This window comes from Panthera onca, chromosome A2 (assembly GCF_046562875.1).
Source record: "Panthera onca isolate mPanOnc1 chromosome A2, mPanOnc1 haplotype 2, whole genome shotgun sequence".
Lineage (NCBI taxonomy): Eukaryota > Metazoa > Chordata > Mammalia > Carnivora > Felidae > Panthera > Panthera onca.
Window position 1 is genome coordinate 5,323,582 of NC_138340.1, and position 17,831 is coordinate 5,341,412.

General features: G+C 47.1%; 2 long non-coding RNA genes across 3 annotated transcripts in view; one reads left to right on the plus strand and one right to left on the minus strand.

Moving 5' to 3' along the window:
- LOC132678086 (uncharacterized) overlaps window positions 1-17,831 on the minus strand; it is a 40,007-nt gene that overhangs the window by 10,376 nt on the left and 11,800 nt on the right. The window lies entirely within an intron of this gene.
- Window positions 1,444-16,481, plus strand: LOC132676374 (uncharacterized). 2 transcript variants are annotated; one of them, XR_013554333.1, is made up of 4 exons: window positions 1,444-1,572; window positions 11,005-11,120; window positions 13,518-13,795; window positions 15,366-16,481. It is a non-coding gene; the product is annotated as an uncharacterized LOC132676374 (long non-coding RNA). The 2 variants fall into 2 exon arrangements; XR_013554334.1 differs by having other exon boundaries at window positions 11,070-11,120.

The window sequence follows — 17,831 nt, forward strand, 5'->3', positions numbered from 1 at the left end:
CTTTGGTGGGGGCATGTTTCGCTCATTCTTTTTGATCCCTGTAGCCTTGCATCAGTGTCTGCACATTTGAATGAGCAATAACCTCTTCTAGACTTGGACAAACTGCAGTAAAGGGGGAAGACCTTCAAGCAGGAGCGTGTGCTAGCTTTGGATCAGGGGTCGGGGGCATGAGGCAGGCACATGATGTCTCGTCAGCTCAAGCTGCTGAGATCCACACCATCAATAGCTGTGTGGCCCTTGGAAAGTAATGCAGGGGGTTCACAGTGGCTGTAAGGGCTGTAGAGGACCTCAATGGCCCCTCCTGGTCCAGCAGCTTGGGTCAGGGAGCAGTGGTGGCAGGGTCTGGGGCATGCACACGCTCCGCAGGAGGGTCCAGCTGCAGAGGCCTGTGTAGTGCCCAGGAGTGGTTGCAGACATCCATGCAGTGATGGAAGTCTGGCCAGCCACCGGTGCACTGGTAGCTGTAGGAGTTCTGGCAGTCAGCATACACTCTTGAGGCTGTAGAGGGTCTTTCCAGGGGTGTATACAGGGCACCAGAGGCAGTGAAAACAGATGGGCTGGGCGCGTGCAGGTGAATAGCTGGAAAGGCCAGCTGCAGGTAAGCATAGGGGTACAAGTCAGTGACAAGAGACAGGGACAAAGCTGAGACCACAAGTAGCTAAGGGGGTCCTGGCTGTCTGGTACACAGCAGTGGATGCAGGTAGTAGGAATCAGGCTAGCGGGGTGCAGGTACACAGCTGGAGGGGCTAGTTATAGGTGAGCACAGAGGTGCAAGCTAGTGACTGGAGATAGGGCTGAATCTGGGTCACAAGCAGCTATAGGGGTCTGGCTATGGCCTGCACTTGGGTGGCTACAGGCTATCACCAGGGGCATGCAAATGGCAGTAGAGGCCTGGGACAAGCGTCAGGCCAGCAGCACGAAAGACACGGCTGGAGCTAGCACCTGTGTGTTGGGGGGTCAGCTGCAGGGATCTAGGCAGGTGTCATGCACTCAGCAGCTCCAGAGAGAGGCCTGAGCTGGGCTCCAACATGCATCCCAGGCTCCAGCAGGTACACGGAGGAGGGCACGGGAGGTATCCTGGTGGCTGGTGTCCAAGTAGGTCGGAGAATAAGAAGCCGGAGGGAGGCACCATAAGAATGTCCTGAAGGAGAGGGACAGAGCAGCAAGGAACCGAAAGCAGTTTCATCCCCAGGACAGAAAGCTGCCGGGACTGCTCGCTCCCTCCAGAAGGACATCATATGGGTGCCAGGCCTGGAGATAAGAATGTTTTGTCTGGTGCCAGATGTACTCATGACCCAGTATGGAAAACACTGCAGGTACACGACCTGTCAAGACGCCACATACTATGTCGTATGTGCTTGCTGTTATCAGACAATTTGCAAAAATAAAAGAGGCTTGAGCCAGGAGACCGATGCTTTGGCTCCTGGAGAGTCTCACCTTTAGGACCTCTCTTCAGCTGGTGCCTGAACAGGGAACCTGAAGGGGGATGTGTGCAGCACCACTGAAGAAGGGCCCACGGAACCGAAGGAAACTTTGGAGCCGGGGAAGTTCATCCTTCAGGATTTCTGCAGGGTAAGTACAGGGGATTCCACCCCATCTAGTTATGACTTACATATTCAACTCTTGCAGACTTTATTAAAGAGCTCAGGAGTAAAAGTGAAACGATCGGCGTTTCAGGATTTGTTATACTTAGTAAAGAAACATTGTTACCAGTTTATGCCTCTGGCAAAGATGCTTTGAATCAGAAACAATGGAACTTGGTTTTATGTGCTTTGTGCCACGCTTATCAGCAAGAAGCCATCCCTCTCTCCCTATGGTCTTTATGTAATTTAAGTTCCCTGGCTTTGCAGCCCTTGCAGTCAGAATCAGGGGAAGAAGGGGACATTGGTCATCACAACCCCTCACTGGCTGAAAGTGATCATGAGCTTGTAGATAGTGACTCAGGGCCCGAGCCCGTATCCCACCACCAGAGGAATAGAAACCTACAGGTCCCAGGTTCATGGCCCAGAGATAGTCGCAGCTCAGGCTTCTGTACTCCTGCCTCCCTCATTGCCCCACAGCCCTGAACCCATCCATCCCTTTGAGGAAACTAAATGTTCCGCTTATTCAAAAAACCCATTTCTTGGTATCTCCACTCATAGTATCACAATTCGTTTCCCCCTTAATGCAGGTGCTTCAACAAACTAAGGCTGCGGGGGACACTGAATTAACACCTAGTATGCCTGCAGCTTATCCTGTCAACATTACCCAAATTCCTCCTAATCAGAAATATCCTCAGGGAGGGCAATGATTTTATCTGGTTCCTTTCGGTTTTAAGGTAATTAATGACTTGAAACAGGCTTGCACGCAATACAGTGTTAATTCCTCTTATACGCTGGGATTGGTGTCTGGTTTAGCCAATTCAGAGCGACTCATTCCATGTGACTGGGCGGTCCTAGGTCGCACTGTCCTAAGCGCTTCTGAATTTTTGCAGTTTAGGACTTGGTGGGAGGAAGAAACACAGATACAGGCCCGGCATGATGCCGCCCTGAATCCTCCTGTGCCCATTACTGGAAAACAACTTACCAGGAGCAGACGAGGGTTTGGCATACAGGTTCAGCTTCAGTATGATGTTCAAGCAGTGATACAAGTTAGATTGTGCTGCCTGAATGCCTGGGAGAAAATAGCTACCCCTGGACAGGCTACACCCTCTTTCGTTCAGGTCAAACAGAGTCCTAATGAGCCCTATGTAGATTTTATTGCAGGGCTAAAGGATGTTATTATAAAAAGCATCTCTCAGGCAGCCTTACCGATCTCCTCTTACAGCTGCTGGCTTTTGGTAATGCTAATAAGGAATGCCAACAAGCTTTATACCCAGTGAAGTCTCAAGGAGGTGATTTAACTGATTATATAAAGGCCTGTCAAGATATCAGCTCAGAAGTCTATAAAATGTGCCTTGAATAGCCACTGCCAGCAGCCCCTGGACTTTACGAACAGTCCAAGCGTTTTTGCTGTGGCAAATTGGGACATTATAAAAGGGATTGCTGACAGCTGAGTTGTAGCAACTCCCATGATCTACCTCGCCCCCAGAATGAAATTCTAAGCCTCCTGGGTTATGCTCTGGATGCAATAAAGACTATCATTTTGCAAATCAATGTAGATCTAAATTCCATAAGAATGGAGCTCCCCTGCCATCTTGGTGGGGGAGACAGGGATAACGCCCCCCCCCCCCACCAGGGCCCGAATGTAAATAATACAGGGAATCAGATTCCACGTTATTACCCTGTGAGCTACGGGACTTACCATGCAAATCTGTCCATGACCTTCTTCATGCCACATGAGGGAGTGCTGCATTAGATATCCCTGCCCCAGAGTCTCTGGTCCTCAAACCCTCCATGGAAATTTATAAGGTTAAAACTGGGATTTACGGGCCTCTTCAGGGTCCATTGGCCTTCTTATTGGACGAAGTAGTCTTATGTCCAAGGGAGTTCATGTCTACTTAGGAATTATAGAAGCTGATTTTAAGGATGAAGTTTTAGTAATGATTAGTACTTCAGTTCCTTATCATGTCTTGGCAGGAGATCGCATTGCCCAACTACCGTTGTTGCCTTACATTGCTTTAATTTCCACACCAATAGACCAGCAGGGAGGGTTTGGATCTAAGGGCAAACAGATATCTTGGCAAACATTTCTAAAGGACAAAGGCCTGAGATGACCTTACAAATTAATGGAAAATCATCTACTGGCCTGGTAGACTCAGGAGCTGATGATGTCACCATCATTGCTTCTAAGTTTTGGCCTAAGAATTGGCCACTCCGACCCATATCCACAGTCTTTACAGATGTAGGAAAAGCTACTGACATCCAACAGAGTGTTGAAAGTTTTCTATGTGAAGGGCCTGAAGGCCAGGCTGCTACTATCCAGACTTATGTTACTGATACAGCCATTAATCCATGGGGAAGAGACCTAAGTCAATGGGGAGCATGTATTAATATTCCTTATTTTCCCCTGCTGCAACCAATATGATGTCCAAAGTGAGTTATAATCCATTAAAAGGGCTTGGACGACAAGAAAATGGGCGTATGGGAACAATTACTGCTGAAATGTGGCCACCTTGTGTGGGACTGGGATGTCCTGTACAGAATTCAGGTTTAGTGTAAGAGCCACTGTTCCTGAACAACGTTATGCCTTAGCATTAGAATGGTTAACAAGTGCCCTGGTGTGGGTGGAACCGTGGCCCCTTCCAAAGGAGAAATTAGAGGCTCGAGAACTGAAAGGGCGGGCCTATGCTAGCCGACTCCATCTTGTTCTGTGTCCTTCACCTTGACCACACCTCCTCCCCTTGAGTAACCCCCCCCCTCACCTGCCGAACAGGACTCGGACCCTTCCCCAGCCAATCGGCTGAGGCCATAGCCATTACCTCACCAACTGCCCCTAGGCCCCAATAAAACCTTTGTCCTTTTGAAACTCACTCTCTCTCCCAGGTATCTCACCACTGCGTCGGTGCAGGTAGGGGATTGAGCTCGAGCTAGCTCGAATAAAGGCTCTTTTGCTTTTGCATCGGACTCGGCTCCCTGGTGGTCTTTGAGGATCACGAATTCTGGGCATAACATTTGGGGGCTCATCCGGGATCCCCAAGACCCCCGAGGGACCCCTGACCCGGAGAGCCTGACTGGCCATGGTTAGTGTCTGTCTGTTTGTTCTGTCTTTTCTGTGTGAGCTCATTTCTGGAATTCTGGTAGTGCCTGACACGGTCTAAGTGGACACACTGGAGGACCACGGGCCGGGAGTTTCGGAAGACGTTCCGATCCTCCCTTCTGGAGGGACGTGGAATCCCCTCAAAGGTCTGAGACGAGGCGGGTCGCTCCCGCTGGTCGGCGTGAGGCCGTCGTCTTTGGAGGGACGTGGAATCCCCTCAAATGTCTAAGCTAGCTCTCAGTTTTGCTTCCATGGAGTTGGAAGACTTTCTAGGGGCCCTCTGTTTGTCTGTTTTTGTGTTTCTCTGTTTTGTTCTGTGGACTTACTGGACGGACGTTACGGGACAGACTCAGACTACTCCTCTAAGTATTATGATTGATCACTTTAAGGATGTGAGGGGAAGAGCTAACAACCTCAGTGTGGAAGTCCGAAAGGGTCGGTTGCAGTTTTTTTTGTTCTAGCAAGTGGCCAATTTTCAATGTCGGATGGCCACCAGAGGGGACCTTCGACCTCCCTACCATCCACCGAGTCAGGAGTATCATCTCTCAGCCTAAGACGGGCCATCTTGATCAGCTCCCTTACATTATCACTTGGCAGGACCTTGTAGAAGACCCACCCTCTTGGCTTAAGCCCTTCCTAGCCCCGCTCCCTCTGGAGCCAAAACCCATTCTTCCTTTGCAGGAGACAGAGAAGAGGAAAAGTCTTACCCAGCCTTCAGCACCCCTCTACCCTGTCCTACAGGGGGGTACTGAAGAAGAATTAATTTTTCCTCCCCCGTATAACCCCTCTAGGATGCTGGAAGAACACCATCCTCCCCCTCCGGGGGAGGCAGACGCTGTTCCGAGAGCGGGAGGCGGAAACGCTCCAGGGGCAAGCCCGCCCTTTACCAGACAAAGGGCTCAGAGGGAGCAATCTGCCTCCGCCACCAACTCCACTATTCTGCCCCTGCGAGCCACCGGACCCCCAGACGCGGAGGGGAATCAGCCCCATCACTATTGGCCTTTTGCCACTAGTGACCTCTACAATTGGAAAGCTCAGAATCCTAAGTTTTCTGAGAAACTGGCAGGGCTTATTGATTTATTAGACTCTGTTCTTTTTACCCATCAGCCCACGTGGGATGATTGCCAGCAGCTTTTGCAGGTCCTATTCACGACTGAAGAAAGAGAAAGAATCCTCAATGGGGCCCAAAAACTAGTTCCGGGTGCAGACGGGAATCCCACCACCAACCAGGCTCAGATAGATGCCTCCTTCCCCTTAACTCGGCCCCAGTGGGATTTCAACACGGCAGAAGGTAAGGAGAGGCTCTGGGTCTACCGCCAGACTCTAATGGGGGGGGGGGGGTGGTCTCCGAATGGCTGCTAGAAAGCCAACCAATTTGGCCAAGGTAGGAAATGTACAACAGGGAAAAGATGAATCTCTGGCTGCCTTTTTAGAACGGATCATGGAGGCATTCTGTACCTATACCCCCATGGATCCAGAGGCTCCAGAAAGCAAGGCAGCTGTTATCATGGCCTTTGTAAACCAATCAGCCATAGACATTAGGAGAAAATTACAGAAAATAGATAGACTAGGAGAAAAAAGTCTGCAGGACTTACTGGTGGTAGCCGAAAAGGTATATAATAACCGGGAGCCTCCTGAGGACAAGCAGGCTCGTGCTATGGCGGCTGCCAGCAGTAAGCAGACTCGAGACCTGGCCAGAATACTACTAGCTACCACTGCTGACTTCCCCGAGGAATGAAACCACCGAGTCCGGCAGCTGGCAGACGACGCAAGAAAAGGCAAAAGAACCACCAAGGTGGGGAAGCAGAGGCTGCAGAAGGATCAGTGTGCATACTGCAAGGAGATAGGGCTTTGGGCCTGAGATTGTCCGAAAAGGGCCGGCGGGAAGGGAAGCAAGACTGATCGAGTAAAAGTCCTAGAGCTAGATGAACTAAGTGATTAGAGGAGTCGGGATTCGGACCCTCTCCCCGAACCCAGGGTAACTCTTAAAGTGGAGGGGACCCCTGTTGACTTCCTTGTCGACACCAGAGCACAACATTCGGTCCTCCACACCCCACAAGGAAAACTAGCCAGCAAGAAGTCCTGGGTACAAGGGGCAACTGGTATGAGCCAGTATTCATGGACTACCCGAAGAACAGTAGATTTGGGAACAGGCCGGGTATCCCACTCCTTTATGGTAATACCAGAATGCCCCTACCTGCTGTTAGGACAGGACTTACTGACCAAGATTGGAGCTCAGATAACTTTCAGACAAGGGGGGCCTCAGGTCACTGATGGCAAGGGCCACCCCATCCAGGTCCTGACCATGAAACTGGAGGATGAATACCTCCTCCACCAGGAGGCGCTCCTGAGAGAGAATAATACAGACAGATGGCTACAAGAATTCCCCTCGGTTTGGGCAGAGACGGGGGGGGGGGGGGGGGGGGATGGGACTAGCCGCTCATAGGACCCCAGTCCTGGTAGAGCTCAAGCCAGGAGAGAGTCCGGTAAGGATCAAACAATACCCCATGTCACAGGAGGCCCGGAAGGGGATCCAGCCACACATCCGGAGACTACGAAGCCTAGGGGTACTAGTTCCTTGCCAGTCTGCCTGGAACACCCCCTTACTGCCGGTCAGAAAGCCTCACACAAATGACTACCGACTGGTACAAGACCTCCGGGAAGTAAATAAGAGGGTCGCGGACATACACCCAACTGTTCCCAACCCATATACTCTCTTGAGCTCCTTGGCGCCCTCCAGGGTCTGGTGTACTGTACTAGATTTAAAGGACACCTTCTTCAGTCTGTCGTTGGCACCCCAGAGCCAACCCTTGTTCGCCTTCGAGTGGCATGATCCGGAGGAGGGCTATAGTGGGCAACTCACCTGGACACGGCTACCTCAGGGATTCAAAAATTCACCCACCATCTTCGACGAGGCACTACACGAGGACCTGGGTGAGTACAGAAGGGAGCACCCTGGCCTCACCCTCCTACAGTACATAGATGACATCCTGATTGCTGCCGACAAGGCCAAAGGGCATCCGTGAAGAAGGCTCAGATATGCAGGGAGAGGGTAAGTTACCTGGGATATATCCTGGAGGGGGGATAGCGGCGGTTATCAGATGCCAGAAAAGAAACTGTCCTAAAGATCCTTACTCCCACCTCCCAAAGAGAAGTGAGGGAATTCCTAGGATCAGCCGTCTACTGCCGCCTCTGAGTTCCAGGTTTTGCTGAGATCTCCAGGCCCCTATATGAAGCTACCAAAGAGGGGAAAACATTTAAATGGGCTGAAAAAGAAGCAACTGCCTTTAATCAGTTAAAAAAGGCCCTCCTAAGTGCCCCAGACCTGGGCCTACCACACATTACGAAGCCCTTCCACCTCTTTGTAGACGAACATAAGGGAATAGCAAAAGGGGTTCTAACTCAAGCCTTAGGCCCCTGGAACCACCCAGTGGCTTACCTGTCTAAGAAACTAGACCCAGTGGCTGTCGGCTGGCCGCCATGCCTAAGAATTATTGCAGCGACAGCACTCCTAGTCAAGGATGCAGACAAACTGACCCTAGGACAGGAGATCTGGATCACGACCCCACACGCCATTCAAGGGGTCCTGAAACAGCCTCCGGATAGATGGATGAGCAATACACGTATGACTCATTACCAGAGCCTCCTACTCAACCCTCCACGAGTGCGGTTCCACCCCAGTGCAGCCCTCAATCCTGCAACCCTGCTGCCTGACCCTGACCTAGGTGCTCCACTACATGACTGTGCGGGAATCCTGGAACAAGTACATGGATTCCGGACGGACCTGACCGACCGGCCCCTCCCCGATGCCGAGGCTACTTGGTTCACTGATGGCAGCAGCTTTGTGCGAGACGGACACAGGTATGCGGGTGCAGCGGTGGTCACTGAAACGGACACCGTATGGGCGGAGGCTCTACCCTCCAGAACGTCAGCCCAGCGAGCAGAGCTCATAGCCCTCACCAAGGTGCTGATGCTGGGAGCTGGAAAACGGCTTAACATCTACACAGACAGCCACTATGCATTTGCCACAGCTCATATTCATGGGGCAATTTATCAGGAGAGGGGGTTACTGATGGCAGAAGGACGGACTATAAAAAATAAGCAGGAGATACTTAACCTGCTTACGGCCTTATGGCTTCCTGCCAAGCTAGCCATTATCCACTGCCAAGGGCACCAAAAAGCTGATAACCCAGTAGCTAGAGGTAATCGAAAGGCTGACCAGGCAGCCAAGGCAGTAGCCCTTACTTCAATCCCCACCATGACCATACAACTACCAGACCCTGGAGACCCAGTTTTACCAGACCAGCCCAAATACTCCCAGGAGGAGTTACAGCAGATCAAGAAACTCCCCATGGCCCAGGAGATAAAGGGATGGTGGTATACACCTAACAAGGAGCTTGTGCTGCCAGACCGGCTCGGAGTCTCAATATTAGAGCACATGCATCGGTCTACTCACATGGGGGCCCGAAAATTAAAAGACTTAATCCAACATGCCGGAATCAAGATTCACCAACAGGACACCAAAATAGAGCAAGTTGTATCTGCCTGCAAGACCTGCCAACTCACCAAAGCGAGAGCCACATCAAATAAAAAAGGAACCAGGCTCAGAGGCACCAGACCGGGAGCCCAATGGGAAGTCGACTTCACTGAAGTCAAACCAGGAAAGTATGGTTTTAAATATCTTTTAGTATTTACAGACACCTTCTCTGGCTGGGTGGAGGCATACCCAACCAAGCATGAAATGGCTCAGACGGTGGCTAAGAAGCTACTAGAAGACATCTTACCCAGGTATGGTTTTCCTGCCATGGTAGGATCAGACAATGGACCAGCTTTTATCTCGCAGGTAACACAGGCAGTAGCCAAGGCAGTGGGGGCAAACTGGAAATTACATTGTGCTTATAGGCCCCAGAGCTCAGGACAGGTAGAAAGAATGAATAGAACCCTAAAAGAGACCCTTACCAAATTAACCATGGAGACTGGAGGGGACTGGGTGACTCTCCTACTGTACGCCCTTTACCGGGTTAGAAACACTCCTTACACTCTGGGTTTTACTCCCTATGAGATCATGTTTGGCAGGCCACCCCCTGTTATTCCCAGCCTTCGAGCTGAACTTATTGCTGAGTTTAAAGATCAAGAACTTTTTCTTTCCTTGAGCGGGCTCCAGAGGGCACATGAGGACATTTGGCCGTGCCTCCGTGCCATCTACGAGGCTGGCCCAATCCCGACACCTCATCAGTACAGGCCAGGAGACTGGGTCTACGTCAAGAGGCACCACTGAGAGACTCTCAAGCCACGCTGGAAGGGACCCTACATCGTGGTGTTGACAACCCCCACCGCTCTCATGGTAGACGGCATCGCGACCTGGGTCCATCACACCCACGCTCGGCCAGCGGACCCCTCCTCGATCCGGAAGGACGTTGTCACGCGATGGGCCATCAGTCGGGACCAACACAACCCACTCAAGCTCAAGCTACAGTGCATTTGACCCACCTAATATTGGTAACTCTGTTAACTCTGCTTGTCATTGCTTATGCTGCCGGGAGTCCCCACGCCCCCCAAAACATCACCTGGCAGATTATAGACACAAGCTTGGGGACAATACTTAATCAGATGTCCCAGAGCCACCCCAGGGACACTTGGTTCCCAGAACTTTGCATAAACCTCCAAATTCTGTTCCCCTTGTCACCATAAATGCAGCCAGTCCCATGATTGGGTCCCTAAGCTACATGACAAGGGGGGAATGAAAGGGCGGGCCTATGCCGGCCGACTCCATCTTGTTCTGTGTCCTTCACCTTGACCACACCTCCTCCCCTTGAGTAACCCCCCCCCCCTCACCTGCCTAACAGGACTCGGACCCTTCCCCAGGACCCTTCCCCAGCCAATCGGCTGAGGCCATAGCCATTACCTCACCAACTGCCCCTAGGCCCCAATAAAACCTTTGTCCTTTTGAAACTCGCTCTCTCTCCCTGGTATCTCACCACTGCGTTGGTGCAGGTAGGGGATTGAGCTCGAGCTAGCTCGAATAAAGGCTCTTTGCTTTTGCATCAGACTCGGCTCCCTAGTGGTCTTTGGGGATCACGAATTCTGGGCATAACAGAACAATTAGTGCAAGAACAATTGAATGCAGGTCATGTAGAAATGCCCACCAGTCCATGGAATTCTTGTGTGTGTGTGATAAAGAAAAAATCTGGGAAATGGAGAATGTTGACTGACTTAAGGAAGGTAAATGAGTTTATACGATCTATGGGACCTTTGCTTTGCAACCTGGGCTCCCATCTCCTACTATGATTCCTCAGAACTGGTCATTAATTATAGTAGATTTAAAAGATTGTTTTTCACCGTTCTTCTACTGCCAGATGATAGAGAAAAATTTGCCTGTTCTGTACCTTCAGACAATCATATGGTTCCTGTGCGATGCCATCCATGGAAAGGGCTTCTGCAAGGTATGCTTAATAGCCCTACTATGTGTCAGCATTTTGTTAATCAGCCACTTTCACAATTACGTATTCAGGTCCCACAGGTGTTGATTATCCATTACATGGATGATATTCTTTTTGCTGCAGAAACACCTACACAGATAAAAGATCTTTTTCAGGCCGCTGGGTTATTGTACCCAAATACAGCCTAATAGTAACAACAACAACAAAAAAGTGCAAACCCAAGATCCCTTTCTTTATCTTGATGCAAAAATTCACAAGCCAACCATCATTCCCCAAAAAGTACAGATTGGCTGAGATAATTTGAAAACTTTAAATGACTTCCAGAGGTTACTAGGAGATATAAATTGGTTGCGACCTGCTTTGGGAATCCCGACTTATACCTTATCTCATCCTTTCCAAACATAAGCCCGTGATCCCAACCTTAACAGCCCTAGGGTCCTCACAAAAGAGGCAGAAGCTGAATTACAGTGGATTGAAAATCATATTCAAAATTGTCAGCTCACTTGTGTTTGACTTAATGTTCCTCTTCAATTATTGATTTTTCCTACTCCACATTCTCCAACTGCGGTCGTAGGCAGGATGGGGGAATCATTGAATGGCTGTTTTTACCAAGTAAGGACTCTAAAATTCTTACCATGTATCTGGATAAAATTGGGAATGTAATTTGGAGAAGCCGATCCTGATTATGTGTGCTTAATGGTAGCGATCCCTCCTCTATAATTATTCCCTTATCATATCAACAAATTGACATGGCTTACCAAACTAATATACAATGACAAATAGCTTTGCCTGATTACGTAGGGAAATTAGACAATCACTGTCCGAGGAACAAAAATTTTGTCATTTCTCTATGGCCTTTTGTAGCAACATGGATGGAACTGGAGAGTGTGATGCTAAGTGAAATAAGCCATACAGAGAAAGACAGATACCATATGGTTTCACTCTTATGTGGATCCTGAGAAACATAACAGAAACCCATGGGGGAGGGGAAGGAAAAAAAAAAAGAGGTTAGAGTGGGAGAGAGTCAAAGCATAAGAGACTGTTAAAAACTGAGAACAAACTGAGGGTTGATGGGGGGTGGGAGGGAGGGCAGGGTGGGTGATGGGTATTGAGGAGGGCACCTTTTGGGATGAGCACTGGGTGTTGTATGGAAACCAATTTGACAGTAATTTTCATATATTAAAAAATAAAAAAAAAAATAAATTAAAAAAAAAATTTTGTCATTTCTCAAGGTTACATCATGGATTTGGCCAAAGATAATTCGAGAGTGGCCTTTAGCAGATGCTGACACATATTTTACAGATGGAAATGGTCATGATAGAGCTTCTATACATGGTCCTATCTCTAAGGACTGGAAGACACCCTATACATCTACCCAAAAAGCTGAATTAGCAGCCATTATAGGATTGTTGCATCTTGTACCTGCCTCCCTCAATATAGTGACAGATTCACAATATGCATGGTTCACAGTCCTAAATATTGAAACTGTACATATTGTGCCACGAAATGAATTACATCATCTATTTTTGCATTTATAAGAATTAATATGGCATAGGCAACGCCCTTTATGTATCACTCCTATTCGCAGTCATTCTAACCTTCCTGGCCCATTATCCTTAGGAAATTCCGTTGCTGATGACTTATTACAAGGCACCTTACAAATGGCACAACAGGAGCATATGCTTCACCATACTAATGCTCAAGGACTTGCCCATAGACACTATAACACATGCTGAGTCAAAAGACGTCGTTAGTGCCTGTCCTTGTTGCAACCCCCTCACTGTGGCTCCACATACCTCTGGAGTGAATCCTCGTGGACTACAGGCAAATGAACTTTGGCAATCTGATGTTACCCATATTCCTGGTTTTGGTAAGCTCTCTTATGTGCATGTTACTGTGGATACCTTCTCCAGATAGATCTGGGCCACGGCATATACCGGAGAAAAGGTTAGGCATGTTAGTGCTCATTTTCTTGAAACCTTTGTAATTCTAGGTATCCCACAACACATTAAAACTGATAATGGCCCTGCATATGTATCTCATAAGTAGCCTACTTCTTTGCAGCCTGACAAATTACTCATCTTACTGGCACTCTCTATAACTCTCACAGTCAAGGGATCACAGAACATACTCATCAGGTACTTAAAAACATGCTAATTAAACAAAAAGGGGGAGAAGAAGGACTTAGACCTACGCCACAGGAACGATTACATCCGGCCTTATATACTTTAAGTTTCTTGGACATATGAGGACCCCATACATGTCCTTCTGCTGAGATACACTGGTACAAGAAAAAGGTCACCCCTGTTTACCAGCCAGTATATTGGAAAGATGAGAAGGGACACTTGGAAAAGGGAGAAATTGTTGTGTGGGGCAAAGGGTATGCTTATGTCTTTACAGATCAAGGCTACCAGTGGTTACCCAGTCACCGGTTGAAACCCAGGCATGAGCTGATCCATGACCCCACCAAAGAGTTTCACAGAATGTCCACTGAGAAACCAATAATTGTGCCCAATGCACCACACCCTCTCCTGAGGAGCACTAGGACCTCTTAGCCTCCTACTCGGGGACAAGTTAAGAGGTTGATGCATGCTGCTGAAAAAATCTTGATGCAGACTCACAGCCCACAAACTCCTGCTCACCTTTTCCTTGCGATGCTCACGGTTATCACTACTACAGTAAGCACTGATAACTATATTTACTGGGCTTATATCCCTCATCCACCTCTCAATCGGCATAAATTGGTACAACTCCCCCATGCCAGTATATACAAATGACACTGAATGGACACCTGGGCCATTTGACAGCAGAGAAACACATAGGCCCAATGAAGAAGGTACTGTTATGGATAATTATGCTATAGGGACTGAAGGTCCTCCTATATGTTTTGGTTACAGGAAACACTGCCTCAAAAGTAAGCCTCAAGCATGGCTATCTATTATTAGAAAATAGGTTTGTGCTGGGCCCTGTTTTTTAGTCTCAGCCCATTCTCTGATTGGCTCCAATCTTAATGACACTCCTCCAATGCTTCTGTCTTGTGCTACTCGTGCATTGTCAGAATGGGATGGATGGGTGACTTGGGAAGCATGTAGAGGGGAGATAGGGTGAGTTCTTTTAAATACTTCCTATGGAAGCATCGTTGGTTGGAGCCCTCTGGGCTCAGTTCCCCTTAAAAACTCATTACAAAATCTACGATGGTGTGTTCATAATCATACTATCAGCACCACTGCTAATGACTCAGTCGTTTGGCATGGTGGGGGATTTTCTGCGCCCAGCCCTCATTTACGACAAGGACCATTACAAAAGCATATATGGAAATGAACTGCTGCCCTCCACCCTTTACATACCTGCAAGGGCACATATTATAAAAACAGCTCCAGCACTATTTCTACTCTATCCTTCACGGTCAATAGTACCCGGTACATACTGGCTTGTGTCCATTTGCCATACGTACTATTAAAAGCACAGATAGTTTGGAATGATGCTGAGGCACTTATAACTTGTGTTAACTGCTCATTATACACCTGTCTTAATTCTATACCCTTTACTATGTCATCCAAAAGCTTATATTTACTTAGAGCACGCACTGGCCTGTGGCTGCTGGTTTGCATGTCTCAACCATAACAACATTCTCCAGAAATGTATCTGATGGACCAGGCTCTACAGCAAGTTCTTCATCGATCCCAAAGGTTTGCTGGAATATTTGTTGCAGCTCTCATAGGCATTATTGCTGTGGCTGCCACCATAGCCACTGCAGCTGTCTCGTTGCACCAATCTGTGCAGATGGTACAATTTGTGCAACAACGGCATGAGAAATTGCACCACCTTGGAAGACACAGCAGGACATTGACAGTAGATGGTCCAGTGGGATTGCAGACCTACAACAGGCTGTAATATTGCTGGGGATCAATTAGTGAGCCTACAAAGGCAAAGATCATTAAAATGTTATTGGAACACTACACCAATGTGTAACCCCATTGCTGTTTAATAACACTAAATTTCCATGGAATGGCATTAAGAGACACTTACTCAGACAATCAAACGTGTCCATGGACATTTAACATCTGCAAGCAGGGATATAGGAGACTTCCAAAACAAATCTGGACATGTTATCTGGTTCTAAGATCTTAGAAAGCATATCAGAGGGATTGGGAAAATTAAATGCTATAGAGAATATTGGGATTTTTAGTTTCTCTGCTGCTATTCTGTTTGTATTAATATGCAGTATATTTATCTTTGCATGTGCAGTCTGTTGCCAGGGACGATGAGCCTATCAATGGACCGACAGCTCGGGTTATACAATGTCCTCCTACAGCCCATTGTATACAAACAAAAAGGGGGAGATGTTGGAGAACAAGAAGCCGGAGGCACTGTAAGGATGTCTTGAAGGAAAGGGACAGAGCAGCGAGGAACCGAAAGCAGTTTTATCCCCAGGACGGAAGGCCGCCGGGACTGCTCATTTTCTCCAGAAGGACATCATATGAGTGGCCAGGACTGGGGATAAGAATGTTTTGTCTGGCACCAGATGTACTCATGACCCAGTATGGAATACACTGCAGGTGCACAACCTGTCAAGATGCCACATACTATGTTGTAATGGCTTGCTGTTACCAGACAATTTGCAAAAATAAAAGAGGCTTGAGCCAGGGGACCAATGCTTTGGCTCCTGGAGAGTCTCAGCCCCCTGCTTTGTAATTCTCTCATCATCACACCTTCAGGACCTGTCTCTCTACACAAGTATGTGAATATCTTTGGGTTTTCAGATACTGTGCTGGCCAGTTGTTTGAGAGAGCTGCTGGGGTCCTCTGGAGAGCAAATCACTTGGAACCAATGTCGCTCCTGCTGTGTGACTGTTACTGGTAGCCAAGGCTCTTCTTTTTTTGTTCCTAGCCTTCTCTGTACATCTCAGGTTTGCTAGTGTCTGAATGAAGTGCAACAGAAGTAGGTCCCTTGTGTGGTGCCCCAAAAGCCTGGAGAAACTGGTTGGTCACCCTGCTCTCCCTTTTCCAGTTAGGGAAATGCTTTCTGGCCAGAGTGTTCCTGCTTGGCACTGAGCAGTACCCAACCGGAAGACCAGTGATGCAAGCAAAATTAAGATATTTTTCCTTCCCTTTGTGTGCACTTATGCTCAGGGTTTTCTTCCCCACTGTGTTGCTGTTATTTCCTAAGTGGACCCCTGAGCTATCCCAGAGAGCTTTTTGTTTGTGGGTAGATGGCTAATCGTAGATCTCTGTGGGAAAACAGAAGCTAGGGCCTCCTACTTCACCATCTTGGTGATGCCACTTCAGCTGTCTTAGTATGCTAAATGAGTTAAAGGAAATCATGGGAAAAAAATTAAAATCAGGAAGATGTGAATGAATATGGAATATCAACTAAATTACAGAAATTGTTCACACACACACACAAATAGAAATTCTAGAGTTGGAAGTACAATAGCTGAAATGGCAAAAATTCACTAGAGGGATTCAGCAGCAGGTTTGAGCAGGCAGAAGAAAGAATTCATGAACTTAAAATTAAAACAATTGGAAATTTATCTAATCTGAAGAACAGAAAGAGAAAGCAGTGCACAGAGGGAAATTTAAAGATATAAATGCTTATGTTTAGAAAAAGGACAGATCTCAAATCAGTACAATAATCTCCCATTTTATGATACTAGAAAAGAGCAAACTATAAGCCAAGGTAGACGGGAGAAGTAGAAAACCAAAGATTAGAGTCAAGGTAGATGAAAGAGAATGGAAAACAATATGGAAGTCAATGGAGGCAAAAGTCAGTTTTTGGGAAGGATCCGCAAAATTGACAAGCTTTTAACTAAATGTACTAAGAAAATAGAAAATCCAATGCAAATAACTAAAATCATAAATGAAAATGGATACATAATTACCAACAGTACAAGAAACAAAAAGTATCATTAGAGAATATTCTGACCAAAGTATATAACCTCCATGAGATGGATGAATTTCGAGAAACACAGAGTTCCAGAACTGACTCTAGAAGAAATAAAAAATCTGAATAGACCTATTACAAGTAAAGAGATTAAATCAGTAATCAAAAATCTCCCAACAATGCAAAGTTCAGCACAAGCTGTATTATTGACAAATTGAAGAGTTACCAACCCTTCTAAAATTCTTCCAAAAAAATGACAGGAGGAAATACCTCTTAAATCATTCTATGAGGCCAATATTCAATATCAAAGCCAGAAAAGAACAAGAAACTATAGACCACTATCTCTTATGAATAGAAATGAAAATCCTCAATAAAACAATAGCAAACAAAATCCAACACCACATTATAAAGAAAATAAATACTGCAAACAACCTTCTGCCCATATGTTTTACATACATCTTAGGTGAAATTTACTGTTGTAAAACACAAACTATAAATATTCACTAAAGAAAAATTATAGCCTGAATAGTCCTCTATCAATGAGAAAATTGAATGTGTAGTCAAAACATTCCAAAAAAGAAAATCTCAGTCCCAATTGCTTTTACTGTTGAACTCTACCAAACACTTATGAAGGAAACAATACCAATTCTACACAATATATTCCAGAATACAGAGGACAAGTCAACACTTATCAACTCATTACATGAGGGCAGTGTTACACTGCCACCAAAACCAGGAAGAAGGCATCACAATGAAACTACAACCCAATATCCCTTACACACATAGATCCAAATATCATAAACAAAATGTCGGCAAACAAAATCCATCAAT